Source organism: Rhodnius prolixus, unplaced genomic scaffold (assembly GCF_049639745.1).
Source record: "Rhodnius prolixus isolate KJV_2025 unplaced genomic scaffold, Rpr scaffold_3, whole genome shotgun sequence".
NCBI classification, from domain to species: Eukaryota; Metazoa; Arthropoda; class Insecta; order Hemiptera; family Reduviidae; genus Rhodnius; species Rhodnius prolixus.
In genome coordinates, this window is record NW_027411603.1 from 28069985 (window position 1) to 28084177 (window position 14193).

Consider the following 14193-nt stretch of genomic DNA (forward strand, 5'->3'; position numbering starts at 1 on the left):
TGGACCACAAAGTTAATATTTTTTTTAACCTTAATTTTTGTAGACTAAAGAAAGGCGGTAATCGTGAAGAAAATTTAGCTTTGAAAGAGTCCTGATTTAATATATTATTTAGAGTACACTGTCGTATATCGTAAAATCATGCTTTATTTATTGATCTAATTCGAATGACGAATATATTATTTTCTGACCACCAATATAATGGGTCAATGTGCAGAAAACTGGCTCTTAGTAAACCGTTTAACTCTCATCATCGAATCAAAAAGCGAATGATTTGTCTTTATTGACTCCATTTCAAAACTTGGACTGTTACAGAACATTGAGTTAAATTATCGACAAAATAGTTTGACAAGTTCTATCGTCTTATTTTTAAGGCACGTCAATACTTAGTCTGCGTATAGTGTTCTCTCGTTACAGATAACATTGACCATCACCTGAAGCTCCTAGGAAGTAAAAAATGTTCGCGAATATGGAATCTCCGCGTTGGAATCCAGTACACTAACCATTGAGCAAATCCATTCCCTTTTATTATTTAAAATCTCTGCATTTATTTTGTTTATTGAAACGAGTTTTAAATGATTTTATTCATTTATCAATGAACAATGTTCTTTAATCTTAATCAGCTTAGCAGAGCCATCAGAAAACACGGACGTTGTTTTGTTCTGCTTTTTGCACTTTGATGGGATTTACTATTACGAATGAATCCCAAATGACCATTCCATATATTTCCACCTCTATTGTGGATTTCCTAATGCGTATGTTCCAAAAATACCCGGTTTGTTGAACCGAAAATTTGTTCTATCTAATAGGATAATGTACCATCTCTTAAATCGATTTAGATTTATCCAAAAAATCAAGAACTTAATGGAATTGAGCTTAGCTCTGTATAAACTATTAAATAAACTCTGTATAAACTATTAAATAAACTCTGTATAAACTATTAAAACTATTCTGTAAAAAAACTTGATCAAAATATTATTTGTTGCGTGGTCAGCGATTCAACAATTTAGACAATTTCAGAGCTGAAGTTATTGAATATTACAAATTATTGTGACAATATTACTTGTTGCAAGGTGCTATTCATGTATTAAGTAATGACTACTATTATTGTGCTGACTTAATTGTTCATCGATTAGTATTAATTTTGAGAACGTTAAAAGTGTGGTTTTTTAAATCGGGTTGAGTTGAAAAACGTATGTAAATAAGCAGCGTAAATAAAAAGATGTAATATTAACAGTTTATTTACATTTTAACATTGGAAAACGTCCCAAAAATTATGATTAAGTTTTTTATCTTACATACATGACTTTGCAAAACTTTGTAGAGATTTAGAACATCGAAATTACCGCTGACTAACTAACTTCTCTGAGAAGTTCTAATTGGAGATTACGTTAAAAGTAGGGAAAAGAACACTGAATTTAGTTACATTATAAATTTGGTTGAAATTTACTGTTAAAAACTTCAATAAAATCAGTTTTTTTTTTAATTTAAAAATCCATATTCACGTAGTTCACATGAAGTCTAAATTTTTTTAGTTTTTTCAAGACACTATTTTCCTCATTCTGTACGGGAATTGATTCCTTTTGGTACTCTTTGTACTTTCTGATTTGTTTGAAAGGGTGCTTTTCCCTCATTTTCTTCTTGTCTCTATCTTTATGCATGTTTCGAACTCAATTGGATGCCTGTTTATTTCGTTATACCCCACTGTTCTCTTGGTTGCTATTATTGTATCTTTCAGAAGTTTTATCAGTTGGTTGCTGGTGAAAAATTGTCAATGGAAAGCCGAATATTCTAGAATGACAAGTTTTCTAAAACCTTATTTAAACATTCGGTTTCTGTTCACATCTACATAATTCAGTTAGGATTAATTTCATTGTCTAAATTGCCCACTGCTTCGAACTGAATCTGGTGTCCTCTGTTTCATATTAATTAAACAACTATTGGACCATTTTTCCATTAAACTTATTTTTAGCCTTCAACCGTATCCTATCGGGACTATTTCTTTTATGTTCTCCATTTTACTCTTCCATTATTTTGCCCTTCGCTCCATCAAACTTCTGTTAGAGATTGTCCTTAGTAACTCAGCGAATCTGAAACTGCACTGATATATCCTAATTTTCCCTGAACAAACATCTTTACTTTCATCTTCATCTATTTCCTTTTCATCAGAAACTGAAAACTCTACCACGCAGTGTCACTTCACCTTATCATAGCAACACTCTTGTTAACCTCTTTATAAGGGAAGCAGTGGATATGCTGCAAGGAAAACTAAATCAGATAGCAGTAATCAAAGATGCTGTGAAAGTGACACTGAAGAAGCTGGATTTTCTGTTGCAGCTCTACTTTTACTAAAATCGAATCATATTCTATCGCCAATATGGCTTTCTTATTCCACAATATAACATCCCAAATATCTTACAATATTGTTTAATTTCCTCAATTCAAATCCACTGCCTATTCCCGTCATATTCACTTCTAACCTTTATATTCCTTTTCATTGTACAGTACGTATTATGACAATTCGTTCCTCACTTGTGCCACTCCTCCTTAGAACTCTTTACCTGTATGTATTCGTTACACAACTTCCCACTCTGTTTTTCAAAACATCTTATCATCCACCTCTTTCATAAGAAATATGTTTTTTTATTCACTTAGGCTATTTCTGTTCTTGTTTTTAAATCCTTAAAGAATTTTCAAGAATAAAGTTGTGTTTTCATTCGTTTATCATCATCAAATCAATTGGAGAAATTTGGGTCTTTTAGCGTTTCCTTCGTCTAATCGAAATTTTTACTCATTTTTACATTCCAACAATGTTGGCGTGGGATACTACAACTACTTCTTACTGCAAACAACAATATAAATAACAGGTTCCGCAGGTTGCTTAAATAATAATTTTCTCCCATATAACAATTATAGGAGGTCTTTATTTGGTTCTCACAGTACTTTGGTGTACCATCTAATACATTGTCATTCAATTAATTTAGGGAATACGTTGTAGTCAAATGTCATCATCAGATAAGTGGACCGCAAAAAAGGCATTTTGCGGGTTTAATAATAAAACAGGGTTCCAAATGTATCCAACAATAACTTTTTTTGTGAAAATGAATAATATATACGTGATTATTTTTTTCCGCTTCCGATTCTAAGCATTTAATATTATTCAAATGGAGTCAATGAATGTTTGCATAGGTTTTTCTAAGAGAAGTTTATGTTGTTCGATTCTCATACACACACCACCAGCTTTCGGAGATCTTTAAATGTTTGACACTTGGACGAACGATCGTAGCACTTCCTTTAACAAGCAGTGAGAGAAATTAACATATACTACTTTTAGAATGATCACAACTTACTAAAGGATATCTTACATAAGTGAAAGTTCACTTGGAAATTCTCTGGTTTTCTTGATGACTCAAAGCGCCGCATACCTGTTGGTCTTAGTCATGAAAATCTGGCAATCCCACCTTTACACTCTTTCACAATTCTTATTCAGATGTTAACCATTTTTATGCTGGTCGTAAACATAAGATTTGTGGTTAAAGTCTTTGCGTTTTTTTTTAATTAAAGCACGTAATGTCTAAAATTATTTTTTGTGAGGAATTTACTCTGTTAATAATCCGAAAAAAAAAGACGGATTCTTATATCTAAGTCGTGAAAAATGTGTTCAAAAACCAGCTATGCATTAACAAATCAGTTTTGAGAATATCGAGTATATTTTCGTCCTATTATTCTATACGACTTTAAAAAGGACACGATGCGAACAAACTAATTGGTGAAATATGGAGAGTGTCCGCTCATGGCAAAGTTTATAAGCCAGTCTCTGAATAAGCTACAGCAGATAATGAATAATTAATACAAAACCCCCGAATTCATGAGGTACGAAATGTTCGCAAGTTTTTTTTTTTTATCTCCATAAAATCGTCTCGGAAAAAATAGACTTGAAAAATTGAACCAATGATTTTTCAGCAGCAATACCAAGGCATTTTTAGAGAAGCGGAAGTGAATGATTACCCAAAATGCAATAGGTTATGATTAAATAAATTATTCTGATTTAAAAAGTGATGTATTTTTATTTTGACCCTCAAAAACTCGAAGAATATTTCTAAAAACCACTGAAATTCTTTTCAAATTGATTGTGCCCTTAATCAAGAATATCTATTATTATTACTTTCTCTTAACTAACAGAAGTATTGCAATCATGACATAGAATTTATGCAGGAAATATTCGTTTAAGTTTCATGGATTCCGAAAAAGTAGTTTGCACAAAATGGTGTACGTGTATTTTAAAACGAATCTTTACATTTCGATTAGATCTTTACGGAACCAACTTAAAGTTTAAAATTCCTCCAAAATTACAACCACTTTTTTTTGTATATTATATAAAGTACTATATAGAGAAATAGCTGCATAGTTGGTAATCTTAATAAGTCAATGCCCAGAATATTGAGATATTATCATCGGTGAAAAATTAAAATGTAATATAAACGAAACTAAGGTAATTTTGTTCACTAAGCGGTGGCAATTAGTTACTAGTAACATATCAGTTGTTAGACAGTTAATTGATTGGAGTTTTGTTTTGGATTAACGCGAACTAAATTAGGTGTCACCTTAGATAGGCGTTTGACTTTCACTGAACACAGCAGTGATCAATGTTAGAAAGGTCTAACTGTTACTACACTTGAGTAAACGGTCAACATTGAGTGTTGCAAACAAAATATTGTTGTACGTAGCTTTTGGTAAGGCCAATGTTAACTTAGGCAGCCCTATCCAGTAGTTTCGTGTGATATACAAGTTGTGGCGAATCCTAAATATATTTCTAAGGATACCCAGTTATTGGTTAACGCTGCACACAAACTGTCTTATTTCATTTTATTGCTATTTTAATGTATAGAAAACAAATCGCAAGAACTTTGTTTGAGAAAAATGAAGAACTTAAGTAGTTAGATTCCTCAGATAAGAAATTATACCAGCAGAAGACGTATTCATAATAATAATAATAATAATAATAATAATAAAAGAAATTCTGATGCGAGTTCTCGTGGTTTCGTTTTTGGCGTCCATTTTTCCAAGACTTTTACCAAGTTTAATTTAGCGGTGATGAATGACAATTGAAAAGCTAGGTGCAAAAAGGAGTTATCTACATTTTTTTCAGAAAATGTGTTTAGTGGCGCCCCCTGTTGTATGTTCAATTCTACATCTTTTGGTGCATAAACGAGTCTGCATAAAGATTATTCTCTAACCTAGGTTAGATTCGGAGCAAAAATGAGTTTTCTACTGCAGATAACTTTCTTTTGCTCCAAACAGAAAAGATGACGCCATCAATCAGACAAAAAATTTTATATTAGGTTTATTTAATGTTTATATTAGGTAGATATTATTATTTTTCTTTTTGACAGGCATAATAATATATCTAACATTCGCTTCGACAAGACACAAAATGCCACTTAATAGCTCAAAAACAAGAAATCTGTTGATTAAAGTACTTAATATGTACTCAAGTTTTACTGAAAATTATGATTTTTGGTGCAAAAATAAGTTAGCTGCAAAATAACTTTTGCTTATTATAGCAAGCTTAAAAAATGCCCTAGAAAGTTCAAATTGAGCCCCAAATGACCCCATCACAATATATTAACTAATCCTTACAGCAGACACAACATAAGGAATACATCTTAAAGCATATTTAGTTTTTTGTCCCTACTAAAAATTTTAAAAAACTAGATAACTCCTTTTTGCACCAAGCTCTTCAATTGCACTAAGTGAAGTTACAAAAAAAGTCCTAACTGACCTAAAATAAAACAAATTTCTTTTTGTAATCTTGTCTTCAATTTATTTTTTTCATTAATTCTATAAAATTAAAAAATGACTTAATCAAAATGAAACTATTATCGCATGTCTATCTTAAAATTCACAAACTTCGCTTTACCGAAAAAACATCGCATTTATTTTAAACGGTTTTTATTACTTTAACAGCTACGAGTACTTAGTTAAAAGAAGAATAGTTTTAAAAGTTATTACAATGTTCCAAAATAAAGATATTGTGAAGATAAAACATTATTTCATAGACACTTGTCACACTGGCTAATCACACTGTTCGGTAAAGTCCGGTTACTCAGTCTTTTTTAAGAAAAAATAAACATTCCTTGTTTATAACAATTTTTAGTGTACTCATCAAAATTAAAAATTATTTCATTAGTAATCAGTTTGTTTTCTTACTGACGGCTACGTAAGAATTACTGAGCATTCTAAATTGCCGACGACCTCTGATTGTTAACATTATTATACGTTCGTCCCATTATGTCATCTAAATGAATTCCGCTTGCCATTGAAATGTGTGTAAATGGCGTTAAGACACTTAACTGTTCAAGTTAGAATCATTCAGTGCACGGTCCTATGGTTACTACACAAAGCTCTCTACCTGCATAGTTTCCTCCAGCATGATCTGTACTCCATTAGCTTACTTCCTGTTCGATGACTCAACGCCCACTTACTTTAGTCACTTCTCCATTCTCAATCTTTCAATGACTCATTGACTTATTTTTATAACTAAACGTAAATACGTAAAAGCAACCTTGGTCTTTTTTTTTTATTAGGGGATTGATTTAGAAGTATGCAAGGCGAACAGAATGTTAGGCAATAATCTTGAGTTCGATAGAATTTTAATTTGGGATTGGTTTTCAACTGCAAAACAGTTTAATGTAAATAGTATCACTAATTTATAAAATGTTATCAGTTTTTTAGTGAATTGATAACTACTAATTAAATCTAAAAGATGAAATCTAAGCTGAATATATCATCTTCTTTGACTGCAATGACGATGTTCTAAGACCTTTTTTCAAACTTCGAATTTGGAACAAATCTAACACTATCCTAAAACTAACATCAAAATAAAACTTTAGAGAACAAAAATGTGTCCTTAGTGAGTCCGAAAAAATATTCTCCAACAATGATCCAAATAAAAGTTATTGGTTTACAAGTGTGCGATACCAACCAAAAGTTTGGAGAAAAATTATGAAGGAATATTCGAACGAACCTCAGAAAAGTGATATTCTATCATTTCTTCAAATTCTAATTCGGTGGGTTTAGAATTCGGAATTTTAGTGTCTCCCTTACAATACATGAAAAAAGGAGCTTACCTTCAAATAAAAAGACAAATACATACAAAAGGGCCCTCAAAAAATGAATTTTTCAGTAGAAATGTATCTCAATGATTACGATTTGGAAGGTAACAGATTGCCTCAGTCTGATCCAGCCACTCATAGTTCTGATATGCAACAATGCACTTGAAACTGTGGCTACATATCTGTGAAAAACAAGAAGGCCGTTTTGTCTTAATTAATTTTGAAATTTTGAAAGAAGTAAACTTACTTTTCCCTAACGTCCATCTGAGTACACGCTAATGGCCGTATGTACAGATTCAGAATAAAGTGATAGAAAGCTCCCGGACGATCGTCATCGTGCCTCTTACTGCAGCTAGACATATTATTAACCAATGCTTTCCTTGTATTTAGGGGGTTAAAAAAAAAAATTAATCGTTTAATTTGTTTGTTGTTAAAAGATGACAGCTAAATCGTGCCAAGGTAAGAAGACTTAGAAATTGCCAACTAACCTTGAAACACGCATGACAACATCGTTGCATACGTGATTATCATATCATTTTCAGTGCTCTATTCTAAAAGTATTTCACAGAACCTAGGCCCAGATAAGATCCTACCTACTAAAGCAAAAGCCATCATTACTCCAAAAGTGCATCGTTAATCTAACTCTCCTTATTCATAGATACCCTTAACACAAAACCCCTTACAAAATACTAGAGGACCGCTTAACTTACTGGTTGTTACTGGTTGATTGTTTTACGTAGAATAGGTATTTGAATCTACGATTACTTATGTTATATCAAACCAGCTTGAAAATCTTCCATATACCCAAGAATTTTTCTTCCTTTAATTTTGCAATTATCAATTATTTTCTTGTGTGAATACAAATTTTACTACTTCATAGCCTGTTCTCTTCTTTATCAAGTTCTATCACATTTTTAGTTGCCCTCTCCTATCCTGGAAGCTGGTGTTTATATTTTGCTTTGAACTTGATTTATTGGTCTTGGAGTTTCGATTAGAAAGCCAGGATTTAAATCCTCTCTTTTACGAATAATAATAACAGTTTAATGAAACTAAAAGTAACTTCTATTTTAGTCCAAAGTTAACGACCAACTATCAAATTAGTGTCGTATTTAACCATTAAGTAAAATCCATTAAACGTAAACCAGGGATCTAACCAGTACCATAGTACATCTTAACGGGCCTCACCTCTAATCGCTCGGTTATCGTGGCACTTTTTAAATGAAAGTACGAGGTGTGTTCAAAAAATAAGGTGAATTTTCATTTTTCTTAAAAAATATTTATTTATTCATCGATTTTTATTTTGTCTCCTTCAAAGTAGTCCCCCTCAGATATAATACATAAGTGCCAGCGTTTTTTCCAATCCTCGGAACAGTTCTGATATGCACTTTTTGGTATGTCCTTGAGCTCTCTCAGCGATTCGGTTTTTATCTCCTCAATCGTCGCAAATCTCCGTCCTTTCATGGGTCTCTTCAATCATGGGAACAGGAAAAAGTCGCAGGGCGCCAAATCTGGTGAATACGGTGACTGAGACATGATAATGTCATTCAACAATTCCTGAGCGATGCTCATGCGACGGTTTTTTTGATCAAAATTCAGCAATTTTGGAACGAACTTCGCTACTACACGCTTCATGCCCAAAATTTCCGAAAAAAAATGCAGGACATGTGCCAACCGATATGCCGACAACCTCAGCAACTTCTCTAATTGTGATTCGACGATTCTTCTCAACATTTTCATCGGTTGTTGATGTGCTGGGGCGTCCAGGGCGAGCGTCGTCATTCACATCTTCTCGACCTTCTGTGAAAAGCTTGTACCACTTGTAAACATTTTTTTGACACAGAGTACTCTCACCGTACGCCACTCTCCACATTTCAAGTGTTTTTGAGCACTTAATTCCATTTTTTACACAAAATTTGATTCAAATTCGTTGATCCATTTTTTTCGACAGAAGAAAATCGCCGAACTCGCAAAACACTTGCCTTATTTATGCCTCTAACATACAAACTAAACATGCTATATAGCTACAACTTTGAAAATATGTTCGAGACAAGTGTACCAACATAAAAAAAAAAAAACAATCGAAATTCGAATGTACGTAGCCCGCGAAATTTGAAAATTCACCTTATTTTTTGAACATACCTCGTATTTCAAACGATTTCTAATCGACGTTTTTTTTTTTTAAATTTCAGTGTACTAATGATTGGCTCTTTCTTCAAAGAGCTTTTCCTCGATTTTATCAAAGAAGGTTGGCTTACTTACCTGACAGAAATACTTTCTAAATTTGATATTCCGTTTGACTATCTACCATAATGTCATTGAAAATTAAATACTGCTATAATTTCCAGAATGAAAAACCTAGGCATTTTTTGGCCGTGAATTCCTGTAAAAATATGTCAATATAAGTTGAAATTCTCCTAAGAAAGTGTAATAAATCTACAAGAGTTCTGGCTTTCCATTCGAATAACACTAAAGGCAATTTAACTAGGAATTGTAATAGCCAAAATTCAAGATCTAGAAATCTAGAACATCAGAATTGTAGTCAGAGATTTCCACATCGTACTTTATTTATCTTTTGAACTGTACATTGTATCAATAAGTGACTTTAATTCTGTTAAACCAAACTCTTTGTTAGAAACATTTGTACTGAACTGTATTACGAGTATACAATTGTCACCGAATGAGGATATTAATATGAATTTTTGTTACGTGGATTTGAACTTCCCTTAAATTGCGGGACTATTTTATTTTAAAATTTATTTAAGAACTATTGAATAACGGACAAGTTTTATTCCTCAGTTCACACATATTTATTCCTTTATATTTTTTGTAAAGACATCCGTCAAAAACTGACATGATATAAACTACGATTTTGCCACTTTGGAATAAAATCGTTGGAACAGTTTCAGGAAAATCTAGTGAAATACAAAAATACTTTGTGGCCCTTCTAATGCCAGTGAACAACTCATAATCAGTATATGCAAAAAATGAATTTAAAGTAATAATACTCGCTATGAGAAGTTTGTATACCTAAAAAGTTCATAAGTTTAGTAAAGATGTGCTTGAAAGATAATAAATATTCTGTTAAAATTCGAAATTTTCTTTATAAGTGGATAACGGGGCTCGATTATCTCCTGTTTTATTTAATTTGATCAAGGAATTCACAGTAAGAACCGACTTGAATGAATCAGCCCCTTATCTGTACAAACCATGTCCTACTTACTGGTAAATCTAAAGCAGAACTAGCTGGAGCATTACAGGAATTAGATAGATTAACTGGAAAACTTGGACTGATTATTGGGGATATTGAAACGTAAAACTTGGTGATCAAATAGAAATCAGTATGCCAACCTAAACAGCAAAAGTTTGGATAAAGCCTTCTGTCAGTACATGTGAATCGGTTGGTAACCGTGCTCATTTGCTTTAAAGATAGTTCTTCGTTTTAATGAGCTGTCATTAGAAGCCAAGTTATTTGTGTACAAACGCTAATAAAGCCAGTGCCGATTTGAGCGAGACCTGGGTGCTAACAAATGTAATCTTGCTTGGAATATCAGAATGTAAAGTTCTTAGGAAGATCTTTAAAGTCAAAATGGTTTATGGTATGTGTGAGACAATGTGCATATTGTGGACCTGTGTGATGCAGGCTCGTTTAAGGTCTCTAGGACGGGCACCTAGAAAGAATTGGTATCACTAAAGATACTCCTCTAAGGTAAGCTAGAAGGATCCAGTTTTTAGAGGCAGACCACATTTGCGATGGTTGGATTACCTCCAACAAAATGAGTATGAGAAGTTGGAGGAGATAAGCTAAGGAAGAAGCTGAGTGTCCATTTGGCTACTGGCCAGAGTTTCTCTTCCTAGGAGCTTCTTACAGCTCACTATCCGATGGTGGATAGAGCAGTCTGTAACGAGAGATCACAGTTTGAAGACTTGCAGGGACTTCAGTCGCAAAACGGCCTCAGATGTTGACGCGTCTCAATATAAATAATATTATATATTACGAAGCGATAGAAAGTGAAAGCAGTTGTTACTTTATTCAGCTAGAGTTAAATTTCAGTCATATTATGATTTCTTCTTGAAAAATAGACACAAAAAGTGCAGTCAGCTGATTTTTTATTACAATAACTAGTTTAAAGATTTTCGCCATTCTATTTAGCAGAACTTCTAAGTTTTTTGCTTTTCCTGAAAATCAATTTTAAATATAATGAAATTATTGATTAAATAGTTGACAATTTCTTACATAATCGTCCTTTTCTTATTTAAAATAATATTCTGAAATAACACAACCTTTATATTTAGCAGGGATAGATTTCTTTGAAAATATTTATCATTTGTGAAGTAAATAGTTTTTTATTAATGTCTTTTTCAGATTAAAATTATCGTGTTATGAAATTGACCAGTTCTCGCATTTGTTCTTGAACCAATAGAAAAGGTTGCAGATAAATAATAACATTTAACTCTAGCACAAAGTATTTCAAAGGCTTGATTGCAAGGAACACTACTAGTTTGTCATATAGAACTATTATTTAAAATCACTATTAAAAGTCTCATCACTAAAATTTTGTTGGCTAACTATATTTCTTAGATATTTATTAATACTAAATTCATGATGCTATAATCTATTTATCTTTATATCTTTCATCTTGTTTCAGAAGTTCAAGATTATGGTGGTAATCAATGAAAAAGAGCTCAGAACGTAGCTATGCTAGAAGCACATCAACTTCCATTACGTTTTAGGTTTTAATAGCTGTAACTGTTGGTTCAAAAGGTAAAATAAAATTGAATTATCTAAAACTTGAATTCGCTCTCTTCATATTTGTTTTTAATTTTAAATTAAAACTTTTAATCGACTTACCGATGGACGACATAGAAACAAGTTTAATGAATGAAATAAAAAAATTAAATGAAGATAGAAAAAATGCTATAATTGTTGCAGGAGTAGATTTTGCGAAAAAATTTGATAAATACGAAATCTCTAGTAGAGGTATTACTTCCCATTTCTTCGTGTCCTCTTTTTTAACAATTATTCTATCGCTGACGTTTGACTTTGAGATTTACTTCACCTTTTTTTGGATTTAGTTAGGCAATATGAGCAGATAGTTGTTAATTTTGAGCTGTCATTCCTAGATTAACTGGGTTCTGGTACAATGGTGAGCAACTTTTATCGTCATAGATTTAACTTTTTTTTTTTTTTTTTTTTTTTAAAAAAGTCAGAACCTAAAGAACGTTACACTATTTGAATTATCAAATTATTATTTTGCTTTAAAAACTTCAAATGGAGAATCAAAACCAACGTTACGAAGTCTAAGTTTATAGTATTTACTCTCAGACGGAAAATCCTACCTCCTGTCATCTTGAACCAAACTCCTATACCAGCTGTGGACAAAGTACGCTACCTTGGACTGTACCTAGACAAACGGTTGACATGGAATCCCCATACTAGACTGAAAAGACAAGAAACTAACCAACGCTACAAACTTCTCGCCAGACTACTTGACAAACGTTCGAAACTTATCCTACATAACTAAAGACTCTTATATCTACTGTTATAGCGACCTATTTGGTCATACGGCATCGAAGTACGGGGGATCGACTAAGCGTTTCAACTCCAGACATTACAGTCAAAAAATACTTCGAAAAATTCTTAACGCTCCGTTCTATGTATCTAACCTCACTATCCATAATGACCTCAAAATCCCTTTCATTACAGATCTTGCTAACACCCGTTTCTTCAAATTTCATTCCTCTACAGCAGCTCATCCTAACCCTCTCATAGAACACCTATCTTCCTCCACATTACCAGGTAATCCTCTAAGGAGATTGAAGAGAAGATGCCTCGCGATCTACTCTTATTGTGAGAGCAAAGCACGTTACTGGAGTGGCACCACTGGGTGCCTTCTCCACTCATGATTTTCTTTTATTTCTTTTACCATATTTGCTTGTTGCAACAACAGTTGCAGTGGTAAATTACAATAAAAGATTTTTTTTAAAAACTTTACAAACCTTATCACGTGTTGGATGTTGTAGTACGGCTGTCAAGAATGGCCATTCCTGGTCAAGAAGAAGTCTGTTATACAGACAAAACTGGACTGTTTGCGATCAACTGATGCTGAAATCAGTCGTCATGTTCTACCTAATTTTTCCGCTTCTTCTGAAGTTGTATTTATTTCCATGCTATTTAATCATCACATTTCTCCAATTACAAATTATTTCAATACTCCATACTGTCTTAAAATCTCCCCTGCCCCTTGCATGCACATTGCCCTCAACACAAGTCCAAATTTATTTATTTTGTATATTCATACCAAAGTGACAATTCTGAATTAAATAGTGATTGAACAAAATCAGTACATATTATAACCTGAACGTAAATTATTACAGTCGAACATTAAAGGCTACTTTCAAAATAAAAGCGAAATAATTAAAGGAACTATCACAAAGCACGATCATTTTTCAACAGCAGGTTCGTTCTTCCTTCAGCTATAGTTAACAGATGTTAAAATAGAACTAATGAACAGAAACGAAGTAGGAAATTAAATCTGTTGAGGAAGTGTCCACTAGAGATATACAGAACCACTTGTGTTAATTATTAATTTCTTTTAAAAAAAATATGTACTAGATAAGCTTGAGAGCCCTTTGAAGGTACTTGTCTGGTCGACGCCCTACGATGTTATATTTACATATGCAGTGCTACGCGTCAATAGCACACGTGTCTTCTATTAACTAACATATTCATTAGTTCATACCTCGAGATACGTTAAAACCGTAAGAAATTGAGTATATTATAAATTAAACTGCGGAAATCATTTTAAAAGGACTTTGAAGTGTTTGCAGCTCTGATGAATAATAATATCGTTTTATTTACCAAAATTAAAAACTTTCAAATAATTAAAAGTTATGTTAGGCAATTATTGAAACCTTCTGCTGGAGATTGATTATAATTAAAATTATTACAAGGTATAAAAAATAGAAACAAAACAAAAAATGTCTTTAATTTATGTTAAAAATAAAGAAAAAAACGCTATAAGTAATCAAAAGACATTTATTAAGTAGATGAAAACAGTTGAATTAGTAGTCAAACTAACCA

General features: G+C 32.4%; 1 protein-coding gene across 4 annotated transcripts in view; it reads left to right on the forward strand.

Moving 5' to 3' along the window:
- moody (G-protein coupled receptor moody) overlaps window positions 1-14193 on the forward strand; it is an 86895-nt gene that overhangs the window by 4369 nt on the left and 68333 nt on the right. For 3 of the 4 annotated variants that reach the window (XM_074124323.1, XM_074124322.1, XM_074124319.1), the window contains exon 2: window positions 11759-11874. The gene's annotated coding sequence lies outside the window, so the exon portion shown is untranslated. Of the gene's footprint in view, window positions 1-11758; window positions 11876-14193 lie in introns of all 4 variants that reach the window. The other variant, XM_074124320.1, reaches the window with a different exon arrangement.